Raw genomic sequence first — 20,678 nt, forward strand, 5'->3', positions numbered from 1 at the left:
ATTTTTAAGGCTGGAAAAGACGTCCAAGATCATCAAGTCCAACGTTTGACCAATCACCACTGCATCAAATAAACCACAGCGCTAAGTGCCCTGTTCAGTCATTTCGTGAACACTTCCAAGAATTGTGACTTTACCACTTCCCAGGACAGCCTGTTTCAATGCCTGGTTGCCTTTTCAGTGAAGAAGATTTTCCTGATGTCCAACTTAAACCTCCCCTGGCACAGCTTGAGGCCATTTCCTCTTTACCTGTCACTGGTTGCCTGGCAGAAGAGACTCCCACCTTGCCACCACCCTCCTTTCAGGCAGTGGTACAGCATGACAAGGTCCCCCCTGAGCCTCCTTTACTCCAGGCTAAACCCCCCCAGCTCCCTCAGCTGCTTCTCATCAGACTTGTGCTCCAGACCCTTCCCCAGTTCCATTGCCCTTCTCTGGACATGCTCCAGAACCTCAATATCCTTCTTGAAGTGAGAGGCCCACAGCTGAACACAGGATTCAAGGTGAATCCCCACCAGTGCTGAATACAGGGGGACAATCACTGCCCTTACCCTGCTGCCACACTATTGCTGATCCAGGCCAGGATGCCATCCAGGCCAGCGTGTGCCACCTGGGCACACGCTGGCTCTTGTTCAGCCACTGTCAACCAGCATCCCCAGGTGCTTTTCCACCAGACAGTGTTCTGCCCACTCTTCCCCCAGCCTGTAGTGCTGCCAGGAGTTGTTGTGATCCAAGTGCAGGACCCAGCATTTGGCCTTTTTGAAATTCATACTGTTGGCCTTGACCCATCAATCCAGCCTGTTCAGCTCCCTCTGCAGACCCTTCCTACCCTCCAGCAGATCTACACCCCAGTCCAACTTAGTGTCATCTGCAGACTTTCTGAGGATGCACTCGATCCCCATCCAGACCATCAATAAAGGTATGAAACAGGATGTGAAAACATTTAGGTGCCAGAAAAGGCGAGCATTGCAACTACAGCATAGCTGGAACTAATGCCACAGAACTTTCAAAACAGTACTGAAAAGCAAAGACAGCACTGGGTGGGTTCTGATGAAGTCACCAGCTACAAGCCTGTGTTTACTACTTGGATATATCTTGTTTTCTGTTACTGTGTCTGGCATTTCCATGACTAGGTGATTACTGCTTTGCAAACTCTAAAGGTTTTCCTTCACAGACTCCCCTCCCATGTTAGTTCTGCTTCATTTGCATAAGTGGGAGTTCAGGAGGGGCAGAACACAGCCCAGAACATTTGCTCAGGTGCCCTCCTGCCACTGCACATCCCCTCAGCCCTGAGACTTCTCCATTCAACGGAATCTTAACTTCTAGATAGTTTGTGACTCTCTCTGCTAGACTGGATATGCATCTTATTTGCTGTGCCTGTCAGACTGATGCCTTAGGTTTTAACTTTTGTATTTTTCAAATTCTGTACTGCCTAGTGTGTAACGCTGAAGTTTCTTGTAGCCTGTTGACTACTGCTCTCTCATGCTAGGTAGACATAACAAAGCCTCTCCAGGCCTGCTCTCCAAGGACACCCAGATTGTCCTAGGCCCAAAATGTGTAAACTAACATCTTAAGAAGGGGGGTAAACTTGGTGAAATTACATCATTAACTGAAGTTTTAATTGGAGAATTAACCCTGATATGCAAATGAACCAAACTTACGGAAGTGTGAAGAACTCATGACTTGGCGTCCATCTTAGGTGTAGCCTTATAACTCCCCAGGGTGTACCTTGAAGGCCCTTCAAATAAATACCTACCCTTATTCTTGTCTAGTCTCTGTTTTTAGGTGGCCACCCCAGGCATCAAGACCAAAACATCAGATCTTAGCATACACCTCAGATCAGAAAACTAAAATATGTTGCTTAACAGCAGCAATCAGACTGTTCTATTAACTAAAACTGTATATGAAAAAGGTTGCCAGTAAAATATCCAATTGGCTGTTAAAAATAGAAAAAATCCCTAAACCTGAATCTTTACACCCTGTACCAAATAAGTGATTCATTGCCACCCAGACACAACTTATTCATCAGATGTATCTCACCTTTCTTCTAAAAATCAAAAGCCTTTTGTTGCACAGGATCTGAAGCACGTGTAAAAGGTAGCACTTGATATCAAGAAAGTGTAAGCAGATAATTGGTTTATACTTTGTGTAGCCTATGTAGCAAATTAAAATGTTTTTCTTCTAGGTCACTGTCATCTAAAGTTTGCCATGAATGACCTTCTCTCAAAGCCCATGGGTACATCTTTTTTTCCGTGCTGCCCTTACGCAAAGTATGTCTCCCTCCTTTTTATTCTTTTCTTGATTTTCTTTTTTGTTAGTTTGTTTTTAAAGCACAACTCTCCATTCAACCCAACACTTCATTTCTAAGCAGGCTCCCATCCAGACATCCAGCTGTCACACTCCTCTCCCTCCACATCATTCATTCAGCTAAACCAGCCTTTTTCCACACAGCTAAACAAAAAAAAAAAAAAAAAAAAGCATTACGGATCAGTCAAGGAAACATAAAATCACTTTCAGAGTGAATATGTCTGCCCTTTTGGAACCAAAACACAAAAGCTGTGATATTATGTACTAACCTTTGTCCTATACTAACCTTTGTTTTCTCCAAGAAAATAGAATTTCCAACTATTTTGTCAAACTTCTCAGGTCATCAAGAAGAGATTTTACTGCAACAATCCTACGCCTTGAACACTGGGTTACTTTAAGACTGGCTCTTTCACCCGCAGAAGAGAATTCTGTCAGCCACCAGTAACAAAGGGACACATCAAAATTTTTCTCTTGGGATAAAGTAAATTTATTGAACTCAAATATAAGCTTGGATTTTGGGGGAAAAAAACCCGCAAGAAACCACAAGAAAATTTGCAAATTCTGGCTTACTACAAGTTTGGTGTAAGACTTTCAACAAGAACTTTATCACAGATTTTTTGTTGCCTTGAACTGTAACCTTGAATGAAAACAATGCTTTTTGTAGACCTTCAGGTGTGCCAATTCATCCTAAGATTGATAAAAACTGTAATACTAGCACGTTACTTAAAACAAACTTCTAAACTTCCTCCTGTGTAATAGATCTAAATAGATCCAAAATCTAAACTGGTATTGATGTACAGTAAAAAGGATTATTTATACTACCTACATAGAATTTTTCTGTTCCCTTATCATGTATAGTACATCTATAAAATACACCATGTTACCTCTTTCTCTCGTCTCCTTATAATTTATGCATAATTCATATACATCCTGTACTATGTATTTTGCTCTGTATTTGGGTTGAAGTATTAGAAAAACTTTACAGCAAGAATAGCAAACACTAAAAGTGGCAAGTACTATGAAACAGTGCCAAATACTGAAATTATTAATCTCCAAACCTTGAGCATAATTTTCACATCTTCAATCAAAGCTCCTGCCCTACAAGACTGCGCTACCTGAAAAAATGCAGTAACAGCAGCTCTTCTACGGTACTTCAGTAAACTCTGTCAGAAAGAGAGCATGGAAATGCAGAGAAAGAAGCACCAATAAAAAAGGGGAAGATATTTTCCAGATATTCACAGTAATATTATAATATTTTTCAATACTTTCACAATATTATATTATTTTCCAAATATTCACAGTATTATGTGGTATTGTTTTCAAGACATTTATTACTATGGTCTTTAAGTACAACTTCAGGGGATTTGTTGATTTATTTTGGGGTAGGAGCTGAAAGTTGGAACTTGGAGGAAGACTTTTTCCAAGTTTTGCTGTGGTAATTAACTTATTCCTACTATAAAAAAGAAGTACTGGGCATGTCTAAATAATTTAGTTTTTCCCTTTTTCAGTACTTAAAGAGATTATGTAACAAAACCAGAAGGATAGACTTAGATGTAACATAAAAAAGCATCAATTTTGGGAAGGAAACCAGAAGACACAAAACTTCTATATCCTATTTGTACCATATTTGTTAATACCAAGACAGAAAGGAAATAATCTTCTGGGCTACAGTTGACCAACGAAAGGATGCAGATTTAAACTACTTGTAAAAATGCTGAACTAACCACTTTTCACAGATAAAAGAATTAACAGTTCTTGAAAATAGAAATTTAAACCTAACCATAAGTATAATCAAGGATCTGTAGTGGTTTCTTCCCTAGTACGCCAGCCTCCACTCCCAAGTTTCCAGCATAACAAATTACTCATATGTCCACGCTGCCACATACTCAGACCACAGACAATCAAGTGGAAAAAGACTTTTGGGAACTCTCAGAATCTGAGCACTGCCTCTTACTAAGTGGCCTCCACCACCAAGTGGATCACCTAAACCAGTATCTCCTTAAAATCCAGCCTTTACTGCAGCTGTAGCTCCAATACATAGGACTGAACAGCCAACAGGCCAGTAGTTGCGAAGGAGTATTTGCTTTGCGTTAAACTGGGAGCCTTCTTCAAGCATTTATAGCTGGTTTGTCAATGTTAGTTTGCATTAATATAGGTCAAAGCTTTTTTTGCTCAAAGAAATCACAGACTTTTGTAGAAAACAGTAATTAATGATCATTGTGTTTGTAATTGCCAATATGTTTTGGATAAATTTTACAGTGATTCCAGAACAAAAACCACTGAGTCCTGGTTGTCCAACATGTCCAACATGATTTAAGTACTTTGAATTATTAACCTTTTGCTTTGAATTATTAACCTTCAATCAGCTGTGTGCCCAATACACAGAAATATTCACAGCAAAATAAAATATTATACAGAGATAAATTACTACCATGTGGCTAATTAAAAAATTTTTCAAACATACTACCAAATGAGTATGATATTGAGTATCATCAACATTTTGGTAAAGTGCCTAAAATTTTCTTGTAGACATAGGTAACAGTGGTCTTCACAATGTTTAGCTAGTATGTGCTCATGTTGTGCATTATATTAACCAGACTCTTCCTTTTCAAACCAGTAATACTCCTCATAAAACACATACTTAACATGAAAGGCTACCCCTTACAGACGGAACTAATTATGAGTAAGAATGCTTATGACACAGCAGACAAATAAAGACTTTCCTTCAGAGGGACTAATCAGTGGACTTCATCAGCAGATGAGCATGAGAACAGACATGAGGAACAAAATCCTGGTTCCTCTTAACGGGATTTATGCCACTAGGTTTAGTGAAGACAAGATTCCACCCTCAGATATGAAAAGTATAAAATACCTTTCATTGAAGGATCAGAAAACAGCTCAATTACAGACTGTGATGAGCCATTAGTGCGCGTGTCACTCAAATTGAATGTGACTGATCAAGACCATACATCTGTGAGCAAGATGGGAGAGCTGAAGGCTGCAACAGTGTCATGTGATAGAAGATCTCTGCTGCTCTGCAGGTGGTTAGTCTTGGGGAAGTGTTCCCTGAATAATCTGGAATAATCCAGTAAACTCCTGTTTGTTCCCAACGTGGTCTACCAAATTGGAAATTTGCATAAAATCATTAATCACAATTCAGCCTAAATACTAATATTTGGCCTTATGAGATCTGACTAGCTATACATATTCAAGATTTTATGAAGTTTGCCCTATTAAAAAAAATTAATAAATAAATTTCTGCCAGTATTTCAGTGCCCCGGGCACCAGTGGAACATTACATCAGTACAAACATGGAAAGATTGCTCATCACTATCTCCCACACCATCTCTCTGCATCTACCATCAAACTTCCTCAGGTGGCCTCAATAGCTCCAGGCCAAGAATATTTTGTATTGAAACTGTGGTTTTCCTGAAAGGGAAACATAATTTGCTTGCTTCAAAATACAGCTTAGAGAAGAGAGTTATGCTTTTATAAGATACTTTCAGAGTTTCTATCAAATGTAATTTTGAGAAAAATGCTTTGTAGTGTGAATAAAGAGAAAACTCCCTTTGTAAGCTTGACTGAGCAAAAGAAATACCCAAAATACATACTCCCAGCAGGTGAAAAGGAGATGGATACTGGTCATAAGCTACTAAACAGGAGCTGGTAGAATTCTACAAGCATTTTTCTGCTTAGAATACTAAGTTTTGAAAACCTAACGACACCACCTATACGGTACTTACAGTTAAATATCATACTATATTTATAGAATTAAATGCCAATAATACTTCTTAGCATTCTACTCTATGAAGTCTACTTTGTACTTTGTCCAAAATACCTAAATTCCATCAAGCATTACTGTAATGGATTGAGGGGGGGGAGAAAAAAGTAGTTCACAGGCAAATTTAAGAACAAAAAAGGGCATGCCTAATAGGCCTGACTTGTTTTCAGGGAACAGTTCTTTTGCTTGAAGTTTGCACATTTTACAGTAAAGCTTTTCAACCCACAATGACAGGGAATATAATTTCCTGACCAATATTTGGGGCATGGGAGGTTGTTTTCACTTTAAAAATATTTGGGATTTAAAATACTTTTGAAACTGTGGCAAGCTATTTCTCTTAAAGGCTGTATTATTACAGAAATACTGTTTCTGGTATCCCAGCTTGTTCAGACTGAGCTCGGACACCCGCCACAGGTACACACATGCACTCGAGGTTACATTTTCGATATGATAAGAACAGGACTTGTCTGAACTTATCTTTGTAGCCAAGTATTTTAGAGATATGCTGCGATAAAAATTCTCTGAAAATGCAATGCCAGCCTAAAAGGTCTTTTGAAAGAGTTTTAGCAGAAAATAGTATGACCCTTCAAGCAATGCTTTACAGCACATGGGACTGCACACATTTTTCTCAAAGTAGGATGCAACCATGGGATGCTGGTTTTAATTCTGCTACTCATGCCACGCGCAGCAAAATGGCAAGAAAGTGCATTACAATTTTGTTTTTCTAAAATTCTTACTGGCTTTGAAGCCAATGTTTTATTTGGTAATGTCTCACTAGTTGCTAATCAAAAGGAATTTGGAGAGAAGGCACCTCCATTGGTTTGATAAACCATAATATGATTTAATTTCATACTTTAAATATTTGCATTTTCTGAAACTGAATTCCTACAGTCAAGTGCAGGTGATTCAAAGGTCACAGCCATGTAGTTATATCATCTACATTCACCTTGCTCACTTCAAGGCCAATGATTTAACATCAAGTGCATCAATGGCACTTTTCAGTGTTTGTCTAAAGAACTTCTTGATTATTTATTCTGGCCACACAGTTTTGCAAGTGAATAATGTATTAAGGCATTCTAAATTGATATTACAAGATAAAACGTCCCATTGCTAAGGTACGTGTATCTGTGCTCCCCATCCTGATCCAAAATAGTGCTTGATGCTTACTGGAAACTGCAATGGTTTTTTTCTCTACAATTCAAACTACAGCCCTGTGATTCACAGAGACATAACTTATTTTAGAAGTATTTCCAAAGAGCTGCTTGGCTACGTAGAACTCTGATTTGGGGGCAGATCATGACAGGCATTAATATCAAGAAAGCAACTCAGCCAAAATAGCACAGGTAGATAAATTAGGTTCTGTGGTTGCATGGAGCAGTAAATGCCATGGCATTGTAAATACAAGTCATCAATTCTTTCAGCACTTCATAAACAGCAACAATATTTAGAAGATGATGACTCCTGGTCTCAGTCAAATAGTAGTAATGAAGGGGGGAGAAATGAAGAGCTATGGCAGAAAAATCTCAGATAAAAGAAAATTCTTAGAAATCTGTTCACAGCTAATCCCAGAGACGCAGTGGCAGAACAGCCCAACATCACTTCATCAGCATGCATAAGGAACTGTTGCTCTCAGATCCCTCCTAATGAACAGCAGTGATTGGAAAACAACCTCTGAGGACAGGATTCTTGGAGACTTGCTTTAATTTACAAAGTTTCAGAGGGCTGTGACTTGACAACTGCCTTAGTATTTAAAGCAACAAATAGTACAGCTGTATTTGAAGTATTTTCTACTGCGGGGCGGATGACTTAGCAAAACTGACACAGAATGTGCTCCAAAACGTAACTGGGTGAGGCATGAACAATTTCAAAAGCTTTTAAAAATTGAGCTTTCAACATTTTTAATGAAATACTATAGATTAAAATTGTGATTTTTAGGGGTACAGGTGTGTGTAATGAGCACATTTAAGGTTGTGTTTCAGGAATGAAGCATCTCAGCAGATCTGCATGACTGGAAAAAGGGTGAAGGGAGTCAAGTGTCCTTCTATAAGCAATCCCCTTCATTTACCATATATCTTCACAACATTAGCAGCTCCTGAATCAGCCCCACAGAAAACATGGTTGAAAAGTAGACCACTGCCTGTGATAAGAGCTATTGTTTTTACTTCCTGAATGGCTTTTGGGACAGACCCTTTTAGAGTGGTGAAATCTCTCAGGAAACATTAGGCTGCAGTTAATTCTGTAACATACAGCAGGTACCACACAGATTCTTGGGATAAAAGGTATTGTTTTTGTACTGGTCAAAACATCCTGGGGGGGAGAAAAAATGTTACATTTCAGCAGCACTAAAACTTCCAGGCTTAATTTAGACTTTATCTAAGATTGCCATCAGACCAATTTCCAAAAAAGCATTTGTAAAATGTCTGTGGGAAAGTGGATCTGAATTGTCTGGGTAAAATAATGGAAATAACTGTATAATAAAAACAAACTCACCACTTATAATCTAGAAAGAATCCCTTCCCAGTGATTGCATCAACACAAAGCTTTCTGCCCCAAAATGTCCTACTGGTTGTGGTAGCAGTAGGAATGTTAGAAGCTGCAATGCGGACAAGGATTTCAGCATTATCTGCAATTAATACTATGCTGTTGCTCCTAAATGTCATTTCTCTCTTGCAATAAAGTTGTTAGTCTTGCTGGAAAATAAAGTTGGTTGTCAGCAGTAGATACATACATGTTTCAAATATATACTCTTCCCTATGTATTACTTTGGCAATGTAATACGAAAAGAAGACCACGCATTTCAACACTAATTGCCCAATCCTACCCCTCAGATTTTCCAAGCAATTTAATGGACTGATTTAAACAGTTATTCTCATAAGACCCATGGACTGATTTCTTTTAAAAATAGAAATTTAAACCAGGGCCCTTATGTTTGCCTTTAAGAGTCTCCAAATGGATTTTCAAAAGCAAATTGATCCCCTTTTTGCACAGTTATAGAGCTGAGTCAGTCAGACCATGGACATAACTTCCTTACTGCGCATGCTCCTCTTAGAGGAAATGCAAATTAAGGTACTCACTATTGAATAAATAGGAAAACAGACAGTTATGAAATATTTTATTTCCATTATTTTGTAATGTTATTGTTTTTAATGTATTTGATTATTGATTATGTTATTCATTATGTCAGTGAATGTATTTAACTATGTTTTGCAGAATTTAAAACTAACAACAGTGCAGAAAAACAGGAAACAGTAGTTTTTCATTACTAATGATCATCAACTTCTCCATCTCCTTTACTTTTCTAAAATACTCCTGTTCTAATGATTCCTCAGATCTTTTATTCTACTTTACAGATTTTTGTTCTCCTGCCATCTTCTTAACTTTTTCCTCTTGTCTTGCATTTGGTGACCTCTATGCTTGTAACTCTCCTGCAGTGTGCTCGTGTCCCAGTGACTGGAATGGTCTGACATCCTTCCAAGCTAGTTGGCCAGTGTTTGTATGCTTTGATTTCCTCTTTAACTACTCAAGTCTGTGGTGAGCCTGAAACTTTTCCAGTTCAACTGCTGCCAGCTCTGACAGAAACCATAATTTTCCAGCTTTTTTTTTTTTTTTGGTAAAGCACTAAAATGGACAACTAGCTTTAGACTTAAGATGATGATATTTTTTTTTGCCTTGTCACCTCCATTGCAACTCAGATAGTTATGGTCAGTCCTTTAAAAGAAAATCTGAAAGGCTATGACTAAGCACTTAATGCATAAATCAGAGCATTAAAAACAGGCCACAGAACCTCTTGGGGATTCAGGATCTAAACAGCCTTCTAGACATTACAGGCTGGAAAATACACAAGAGGCAGCTCTAGTCATCCAAAGCAAGACTTCACAATGAAAAGGAATGGACAGACAAAACACAAAGTAGCTCAGCAATTCAGTTGTTTACAGGCCTTAGTCGATACTCAAACGAAAGCTTTTTGCGTATTTCCACATCTCCATCTGGCTAGAACATTATCTTTGAAATGGCTGACCTGAACTACTTTTTCAGCTTCAACAAAGTTCTTAAAAAGGCCCAGCCTTTTGGATGATGGGGGGTTTTGCATGATGTGCCTGTGGGCTGTTGAACAGACCCAACAAGCCGATGTACCAAGGAACACAAGCCAGTTACTTACCTGCAGGAATGCTTTCACAAATATGGTTGATGACATCATACTACAAGATGTTTATGTGCTTTTATAGACATGGGTTAAATTGACATTTTCCTTGAGAGGCTGAAGGAGTTCATGTCTGAAGGAGGACATGAACTGACCTTGCATTCTACAGAGGCGACTGACCCTGTGGGATGGGGAAGACTGGGGATGTCATATGTCTTGATTTTTTTTATTATTTTTGACTTGCAAGGCTCCTCTAGAATATGTAAAGTCAAACTTCTGTGATATGGATTGAATAAGTGTTCAACAAGGTGGGTTAAAAATGGGATGGACTGCTGGGATATGGTGAGCAGTGGCAAAGACTAACTGGTGGCTGGTTACTACTGGTGTTCTTCAGGGACTGACTGATGCTGGGGACACTCCATTTTTGCAACTTTATTAGCAACATAAGTGAAGGGATGTTACATATTTGCAACAAATCCAAAGGTGGAGGTGGGGGGGGAACACTTCACATGCTGGAAGGCAGGTTTCCTATTCAGAGGGACATTAACAGCCTGGAGAAACAGGCTAACAGGAACCTCGTGAAGAAAACTGGCTTGTTCCTTGTTGGGATAAGAAGCTCTTACCGCTGTCTACAAACAGTTGATGGGAGCATACAATGAAGGCACAGCCAGGCTGTTGTTGGAGGTTCAAGGACTCAGGATGAGAAATAATGGACACAAGTTGTAAAACAGGAAAACACCATTAGACCGAAGAAAGTATTTTACAATGACAGCAGTCAAGTACTGGAACAAGCTGCACCACAGCTGATCTCATCTCTTTAAGGCCCTGGAACCTAACAAGAACACTACTCCTTTCCAGAGACCAAGGACTTTCTCTGCTCCAGGTTTATGTGTGTCCACACGTATGAGTGTGAGCAGAAATGTGCCCATAATTTAGTTCCCTGAATGGAGAAGTATATTTGTGCTTCTCCATATTCCTTTGAAATGTTCAAATCAACCCAAAATGTAAAAAAGTCTTACCAAAAAACAAAACAAAAGGTTAAATTTATCAGTTTTGTTATGAGTTACATATGGCCATATTTAAACTTCTGAATTCACTTAACTTGAATTAATACTAAAATCCTAAACTTTCTTCTGCAAACACAACTTTATCACATGTAAAAGAAAAGGATGGGGGGCAGGGGGATAGACCTGAATATATTGTATAAACAACAAAGAAAAGCCCCCCAATGAGCAGATGTGCAGTAAGATGTTGTGGGTGCTCATGTCTAAGGCAGTTTATGCAAACTATAGAATCAAACTTTCCAGTCTCACAAGACTTGATGGAGATAGTTTTGCTTCACAGAGGAGCATTCATCCCTTTGGAAAATAAAGCCATTCAGCTCCTCTAGACTAGAATAAAAAAGCCACTGTATTTACTAAGTATTTATAGTATTACTCTCATAATTTCACTTCAAAAGGGAACTTTACTTTTCTCCACATATTGTTTGCATAATAATTCAGCATGCAATATTCAACAACATTCATAAAATGTTCCACATAGACATAAGACATATCATAAATCCTAAACTCCTAAGAAAGAAGAGTAGGATGACAGCAGAGACCAGAATTTTAAGTGGATATAGGTAGAGCAATATTACCTTTGAGACCTAACTAACAGTAAATGCCATTTAAAAGAATATGCATAAATCAAACTGAAAGAAAGTGGGTTTTAGGTTAGATACGAGCATGAAATTCTTTACTGTGAGGGTGGTGGTGCACTGGAACAAGCTGCCCAGGAAGTTCTGGATGCCCCATACCCTGGGGTGTTCAAGGCCAGGTTGGATGGGCCTTTGAGCAACCTGGTCTAATGGAAGGTGTCCCTGAGGATGGCAGCAAGGTTGGAAGGAGGCAGTCCTTAAGGTCCCTTCCAACTCAAACCATTCTGTAATTGTAACTTTCTGTTTTGTTTAACTGACTTTTTCTATTAAGAGAAATTACTTCACTCCTAGACTTAACTTTAACCCTACAAACTGTGCCTCCTCACTTCCACTGAAGGAAACAACACTCAAAACACATAAGCTGCTGGAATGAACCAGCAGTATAGGAAGGCCCTAATTCAAGTTTAATGATGAAAATTCCCACTATAGTCTCTGCAGTAAGTTCAGCAGCTGTCTGAACAACAAAGAATGCCTGTGTTATGTATTAGCTGGTTATAAAGTGTCTGCAGCAGCTTGACTTTCAGCACAGAGGCAGGGGTTGTATACAGAGTGTGTACATGAAACATTTACAGGAGAAAGGAACCTATAACAATCAAGCTGGTTTGGTGATTTCACATACACATATCTCAAAACTTGGAGTATGTTGCCTGTTTCCACAAAAAAATTGCTGGATTAGGGTTTTACACATCTAGAAACACTTCTGAGACCAGCTGCAGATACAGCAAGATGCCCTTGCAAACCTACGAACTGCAGACACAAGCCAACAAGCACAACCTTATCTTACTCCTTCTGTTCAAGCAAAATGGCCAAGCCTAGAGAAGACATCACTTTTAACCCTTTAGTTGGAATCAAAGGTTATTTACATGCTTATAGTGTGCTTGGTGAACACACAAGCTGAGCTTTCCTAAAGATGTTGATACTTACATAAATAGTTTAACCTCTACTAATATTTTCTCTCTGTTGCAGAAAATTGTCCTTTAATGGTAAATTAAAAACAGTATCTCAAAAGTTATTAAACTCTATTTTACTGAAGAATTATAATATACCTAAAGCAAAAGACAGAAGTTCAATGTATGTCAAATATGTATTTGACTAATTATACATCACTATACTATTTTACCCATACTTGCAATTTTAAAAAGTAACTGATAGATAGTTTTGGGAAGGAAAACTAAATTTTAAAAAATCAACCAAAACCCCTAACTTGCAGAAAAGAAAAGGTCTGCACCAATAGTAAAGGGAGTTCTTCTTTAAGCTCTTTAACAAATGATCTAAACCAAACTGTTAGAACAGAGGAATGTGAATGACTAAACAAACCCTTCAGTAAACATTCCCCAGCTGCAGTTTTCAGCCTAATACCAAGTTAAAATGTGGAGACTCTATTCTACCTTCTGCAAAACGACTGAACTTCAGAAGCAAAGCAACATTATAAGACATACGTGACTCACAAACATAGTCCCTGAAAACAAAAGCCACTAGACATTTATCTCTTAAAAACAAAAAAGACACCAGGACTGGCACCAGTTTGCAATGCAAGAAAGACCATGTGATACTTAGACACTTGTGTATTAGTTTAAAAATAAGCTAGATAAGCATGTGATGAGTGACAATTTTGTACTTGACCTTTTTTTTAATAGCTCCTTTTCACAAAGTCCACACAGACATCAACAAAACTCCTAAAAAAAGGAAAAGCTAAAACCTTCTATCTCATCCAGTGTGTTGAAAATAAACCCTAAAACCAAAATTCTACATAGAAAAATAAAAACATGTTTTGAAGGACAAAGTCAGAAAAAATTTTTTTTTCTTTAAAAAGCATTGAGCTCTTCTTGTAAATTGAGCTGATGAAATTCAACATGTTAAGTTACAGAGACAGAAGCTTGGGGTATATATTTCCAGTGGGAATATTTCACTCTGCCTAGCAGGCAAGGAATTTGGAAATAAAGAGTTCCTCTTTCCTGAGGCTGACCAGGCCTACAGGATTGCACAGGAAATTCTTTTAAGTCAGGAAATGAGGACACATTCTGCATGGGACAAGAAATCCTTACTTTAGGGTATTACTTTCTGAAGTGTGAAACCACAACATTTACCTCTGGAGTAAGGGTCTCCACCAGCATCAAGCAAGTCCATTATTATCCACAGTGTTTGTATCTAAATCCTTGTGAGTTTTTCTGTTGCTGTTTATATTTATTTAAGATATCACAGAATCACAGAGTGGTTGAGGTAGGAAGGGACCTCTGGAGATCATCTAGTGCAAGCCCTCACTGCTCCAAGCAGGAGCAACTAGAGCAGGTCCAGATGGCTTTTGACTACCACTAAAGATGGACACTCCACAAGCTCTGGGCAACCTCTGCCAGCATTCAATCACCTCCACAGTAAAAGAAGATTTTTCTTACATTTAGATAAAATTTCTTGTATTTCAGCTTGTGCCCACTACTTCTTGGTCTGTCCCTGGAGACTACTAAGAGCAGCCTGGCCTTGTCCTCATTAGGCACACACATGCACACACTGAAAACATCACCTTCACAGCCCTTTCACTGAGCCTGCTCCGGTGTGTCTCTCTATCTCTCTCGTATCAGAGAGCCCCGACCTTGACCCAGTACTCCAGGTGTGTCCCACCAGGGCTGGGCAGAGCAGAAGGATCATCTCCTCCCACCCTCTGAAAACGCTCTGCGGAGTGAAGCCCAGGAGGCTGTCGGCTGCCTTTGCTGGCTCATGTTTATCATGCACTTTTTTTTGTGAAAACAAAACTTAAAAATGTGGTTTGCCCATTCTGAACTGAAGGTAAGGAGATGTATGGCACAGAGTTTCGTATTTTAGGCCTAACCTCACAGTTAGTTTTGTGTTTTACCTAAACATATATCATGGTGTCAGTGGTGATATTAAGTTTCAGGAGCAAAGCTGTTAACCACATTCTTAGTAGCACAACACATTCTTTTAGGCTTCTTTCTCCACTTTCATTTAGTGTATTCAAGATACAGAGTAAAGACTTAAGAGTCCCCAGCCACTCCTGATGTAGAGACTAAGAATCTTCCTAAAAATGGGCAACCAACAGTAATTCTGAAAAGATGAATAAATCATTACAATTAATCATCAAAAGAGGTAGAAAATTAAAAAACTGAATTTTCATTTACCACCACCCCTCCAAGAGCAACCATTCTTTATCCTGAAATCAAAACCAAATAAGGCAACATCAGAGAAAATTTCTCTCTGCCTCAAATAAGTCAGACAACTGAACTCCATTTGTAAGGATTAAAGCCTTGTTTTAAGTAACACTAACACAATCCCACCAACAGGCAGTCTGGTTTCTTGACTCCTTGGGAATGATATGCAAACAGGAAAGCACCAGCTTTCAGACTTGCAGTTGTGTCTGCAAGAAAGGACGTTAACGAGAATCACACACGAAGTTCCACTTTCATCACGCCAGGACTATTTCTTTTGGATTCACATTCTTACTATACAGGACAAGATGAGTCCCTGAAGATGTAAATAAACCAGAGGAAAAAGAACAGATACAGTGGTCTAAAGACCTGTCTCCTTCACATGATGATATGCATTACTTAATGCTACACTGCTGACTATAACTGTCAAATTTAGGCTCATTCCATATGGACTTTTCATGTTCGGAAAGATGGTTTATGCAAACGCGAGTCAGGAGTTCCATCGAACACCTGACATACTGATGTAAACTTTTACTTTGGGGAGTTTTATCTACCAATACACTTCACAGGGATAGAGAGAAACATCTGACCTTAATTTTCTAGACACAGTAGTTGGTGAGCATTTGACTGAAGCCTTCTGTACATCCTGCTATACATCAGAGCAGAAGGCAATACAGAACACTTGTACAAGTCTCACTCCACATTCCTCAGCAGAACTAGCACGCTGAAAGAAGTTATACAACTACCTTTTGTTACAGTCTAAATATGGATCTAAGATCTTATTTTACCACCTTTTTTTCTTCCTCTCAATTGAGCCTGGTCTTAAGGAAAACAAGGATGACAACTTCAACAAGGGAACTAATGGGTGATCTCTGTAAATAGAGAAGGAACATGTGAAAGATCTTCTCTAGTCAGGGAATTATCCAGTTCAGTTAATCCCAAACACAACTATTAATAGTTGGAGTGGAACCAACTCCAGACCCATCGCAAATCTTCACTTCCATGTTTGTATTTCTCTACTTGAAAAAACCCAAACATCTTCCAGGTAAAAACCCAAAACAGACATGGTTTTCCATACCCTCCCATAATTGGTATCCAGTTGACAGAGAAAGTAATTACCTTTTGTGTGCCCTAACTTTGCAAGTCTTCCCATTTAGTGGAGTACTGCTGCACAGAGCTCTGCAGCAAAGGAGTCCAGAAACACCTCAGAATTTTTTGTGATCTGCTGAGTACTCTCAGTTTCTAAAGCAGCAACATTCCCAGACATACATGATCCTGAAGGGACCTGAAACTCAGGAATTCAATCTCATTTGTACTAGCAGATAGTTAGTAAAAAAACACATGCTTTATTAGATACGATTTATTTGGTACAGTGGAAAGAAAAACTAAAACAACTAGTCAAAAGACAATTAAAAGCAAATATTTTAACAGGTTTTTGTTAAGACTCCCTGTTGGAAAAAGTTTTTGTGTATCCACAAAAATTTACCATGTATTGCCTAAATTGCACAGGGGATAGGGGACCCTTCAAGTGCCTCTTTTAAACTTATTTATTCTTGGTGTAAACACTAACTCTTCTAACATGCATCTCCTAGTACAACCAAAAGGAGGAGGAACACAGACATCTGATCTAAGCATCTTACTTTTTTTTAGTATCTGAAGCACAAATAAAACTATTACTCAATTCAGTGTAACTTGTTTTTGCAATCAGGAATTTGATCTTTTTCAAGAATGACAGTCAAGAATAATAATACAGAAAATACGCAAACTTTGAGACTCTTCAATAACATTAACAGATAAAGAAATAACAGAGATTATGTAAATTATCTAAAAAGTAAGGGTCTTGTATGCTAACAGGTTAAAAAGTCACAGCTTATTTGAACTTCAGCACAAATATCAGAATTAAAGTGTTGTTTGGTTTTTTCCCCCATATAAATAAGCCATATAAAGAAAGATACTATCCCATAAAAACATTTGAAATAATATGAATAATCTTGGAACATAATACATTGGACTTTATGCCACCTATTATCTTCAAAGCACAACCTTAATATTTAACTTTTCATTTATTATTTGCTTGGATTTTTTTAAAAGTACCTTTTCTTCAGTGATTTTGCTCTTATGTTCCATACTGATGATCACAGTTTAAATGCCCTATTCCTCCCTATTTTTCAAATCTTACAGATTCATACATGTCAATGAGATTATCATAAACACATGCCTTTGTGTACTTGATAGGTAATGCAAAATATATATATTTTTTTTTTAAGCCCATACATCTTGTTCATGGAAAACTCTTTTTCCATTAAAATTCTCTCTAGGTCAAGTCTAAGAACAAATTCAAACACAAGACATTTCCCAAATCTGATTCTTATTTTTACACCTCCCTTAACACATTTCCCAGTCTGGTATCCAAAAAAAAATTCCACCTTGACCTGAAAGGGCACAAGAGACACTTCAGTCAGACCCTTTGACAAGATGTTTTCATTTTTGGTGGCATTTAAGAAGTCATACTGATGCCAGCAAAATAAGTTGGTCTTATTATTAAGCAACTGAAAGTTACCTGATTCTGCTGATGAGCAGTAAAGGCATGGGCACTTAGCTTTAAACACTTAGGTTGTATAATACTTTAAACAGGCCACTAAACCACCCAAAACTATGAGTACATAAAAGCCCAGGCATTTCTCATACCAACATTCAGTGACACATTATGTTTGAAAAACAATGGATTCTCTAGAGCTTGTCTTGTTTTTCTAGTTTGGGGGTTTTTATGTGAAAAGTTGCAACTAAAGGCAACACAATATCAATTGTAAGTTTGACACATGAGCTTATTTCTCAGTCTTTACTGTAATCTGGGAAATGAATAAAATGTTTCTCAGTATTTTGTCCAGATTTCCCTTAGGAAATACATATGTGGGCGTTAAGAGAAGGGACGCAGATGAATGCTCTGCTCAACAGGGGGGAATTTATCTCCAACCTCAGAGAGCATACTGATGTCAGAATTACGGCTATATGAAATTGCAAACAACTTCAAAACCATCTCTTCTCAGACAGACTACAAAAAGCTGCTTGTTGTGTGATCCAAAACCACTTCTGCAAGTAAGCACTTGCCAAAGAGGAGGCAGGAAGTCGCCTTACGGTACTCTGTGCTAACCTGTAATCAGGTTCCAGGATGTTAAAGCTGTCTCATCTTCTGAATCAGCCTTCAAAAGAATCAGGAAGGTGGCATTGAAAGGAATGAGCTGAAGTGCAGGAAACTACATATCACAGCTACACAAAGCAAAATCAAGCTTGGTTCCCCCCCACTCTTAGCCTTTCCCCCAAGTAGTTTAAGTTGAAAACTGGCGATTGTGTTAAATTCTGGTGATCTTCCTCTTGGGTTAAGAGAGTCACAGAACTGCGCAGTGTGGGAAGCCACCTAGTGACGGAGGAGCACAAGTATGCCTGGAGCTGCCCAAAGTTTTAACGAGATGACGCAGTTGGAGCATGTGATTACTGCTGTTTTTCTCACTGACTTGCAAGTTGTGTGGTATACTAGAGTTTAGAGAATTGCACAGTGATTTCTGGCAAGTTTTATGAGTCTTACTAAGTCTTGTAAATGAACTGTGAAATAGCAAATTTTCTCAAGATGAGATGTACAAGAGCAAAAGGAATTGTATCAAAATGTATAAGGAGAAGGTCGGATGCAAATTTTAAACTTATGGTGCCACTATGCAAACAAAGTTCAAATTTGTGAAGCTGGAAGGAAGTAACCTAAGGGAGGCAAATGTGCAAAAACGGAAACAATCAAACCAAACTATTTTCTTCTAACATGATGCAGAAGTAATTCAGCAGACTTGAAAGAGGAAGTTTTCACGACCCAGAAAAAAAAGCTGTAGAATTTACATGTACTTAAACAGCATTTCTCAAAAATTGAGAGCTCACAAAGTAGCATGAACACAAAAACTGCACAGCAAGATTTCCAGGCCAGTAGTGCTCAGTGTGCACAAACAATGTGCCATAATGATTTTTGCCTATGGCAAAGAACTTTACCAACTTGTACCATCTGACTCCACTGAAAAACCTCACTGAATGAGAACTGCAGATGACAGAATTATGAGAAGAGCCAAGTGGACAATGCAGATTTAGGTGTCAGTTTACTCTGACATAATCAAATAGCACCATTGAAGCAACAGGCACAAAAGCCATCATCATAACAACAGGGAAATTAAAAATATGTGTTACGTTACAACTGGCAGTATTAGAATATAGTATGAAATTTCCAGTGTATGGCATTCTGAATAGCAGAATAAAGTCAAAGAAACAAATATTTACAGGAATAATTCTTAGGTGTCATGTGTCAGCAAACTTAATGAAGGACTGGCCAAGCATTTCTTGGAATAGGACAAGATGCCTGCTGTTCATTGAACACGTGCTTCTCCTAGAGCCATTCTAACAGCATTAAATAACAGCAACGAGAAATACAATCTGAGAAAGGAATACAAGTTTTCAAGCCATACCACAAATGATGTCACAGCTGCAGGTATTTGATGTACTAATGAGAAAAGTCCTTTAAAGACTCTTTGAACTCTGTAATTTTTTTTCTCTCAAAATTACTCTTGGCAGAGGCTCATGCTCTAATTGGTACAGGGAAAGTAAAGAAGCCCAGTTCAGGATTACTTTGTCATTGAAAAAGACAGCATGACATCAGAGAAATTCAGATCCTATAGCTAAGGGATTTCACAAGTTCTGTACTTGAAGTCCCAGGGATAGAACTGAAATTCAAAGAAGTGAGTTCAAGCAGTGAAGACTCTAAAAATGAAAAAGAAGTTGAATTGTAAAGAGAGTAATGGTGGCAGAAATCACGAAGGTATGTACAAAGCTGAAAAACAAGTCTTAAAGCATAAGAGAAAAAATTGTTTCTTACAGGCAAATACTTAGTGAAAAGTTTCTATCCTAATTATATATTTAATACAGGTATGCAATACACTTTTTTTGTATAAACATATTTCTTTCTGTGAGGGATCATCTTGAGTTCAAGACCATCTTCCTTTCAGGTTAGCATGGTAGCAGACATTTACTCTAGAGGGATCTGCAAAACATCTACATCATATTCACTATTCATCAAAGCAGTTTTGTATAATACAGATCAACAACACAAATGGCAGAAATACCATGGGCGACAGGAGGAGAAAGTGAAGATATCAACAGCTTCTACCTTCCCAGCAGCAGAAGGGAATTTATCATACTAAAGTCCAGACAGTCACACAGAGCTGACTAGGCCTGATACTTCTGTGGAATGAAATGGACTACAACTACCTCCACCAAGAGAGAGAAAGGGGTACCTCCTCCTTCTGCTCTCAGCTGTTGGTTTCCACAAGCAATTAACCCCTGCAAGTTGCACCAGCAGACGGAGGTTTCAGCACTGAAGGAGGTGCAAGTCCACCCCACAAAATGAGCTGCAGAAAACAGAAATCAAGGTGCTCAAGAGGGAGGAAATGGTCCTTTCCTGACCCAATCCACTTACTTTCTTTCCTGCTTTCTTAAATGACCTGTCTGCATAAGCTGCTCAAGGAAACTACCTCGTAAAGCACACCACTTTTGTGCATGAGGAAGCACAGG

At 38.4% G+C, this 20,678-nt stretch overlaps 1 protein-coding gene across 1 annotated transcript in view; it reads right to left on the bottom strand.

Moving 5' to 3' along the window:
- Positions 1-20,678, bottom strand: part of CDKAL1 (CDKAL1 threonylcarbamoyladenosine tRNA methylthiotransferase) — a 379,155-nt gene that overhangs the window by 211,223 nt on the left and 147,254 nt on the right. The window lies entirely within an intron of this gene.

The sequence above is a fragment of the Coloeus monedula genome (assembly GCF_965178545.1).
Source record: "Coloeus monedula genome assembly, chromosome: 1".
NCBI classification, from domain to species: Eukaryota; Metazoa; Chordata; class Aves; order Passeriformes; family Corvidae; genus Coloeus; species Coloeus monedula.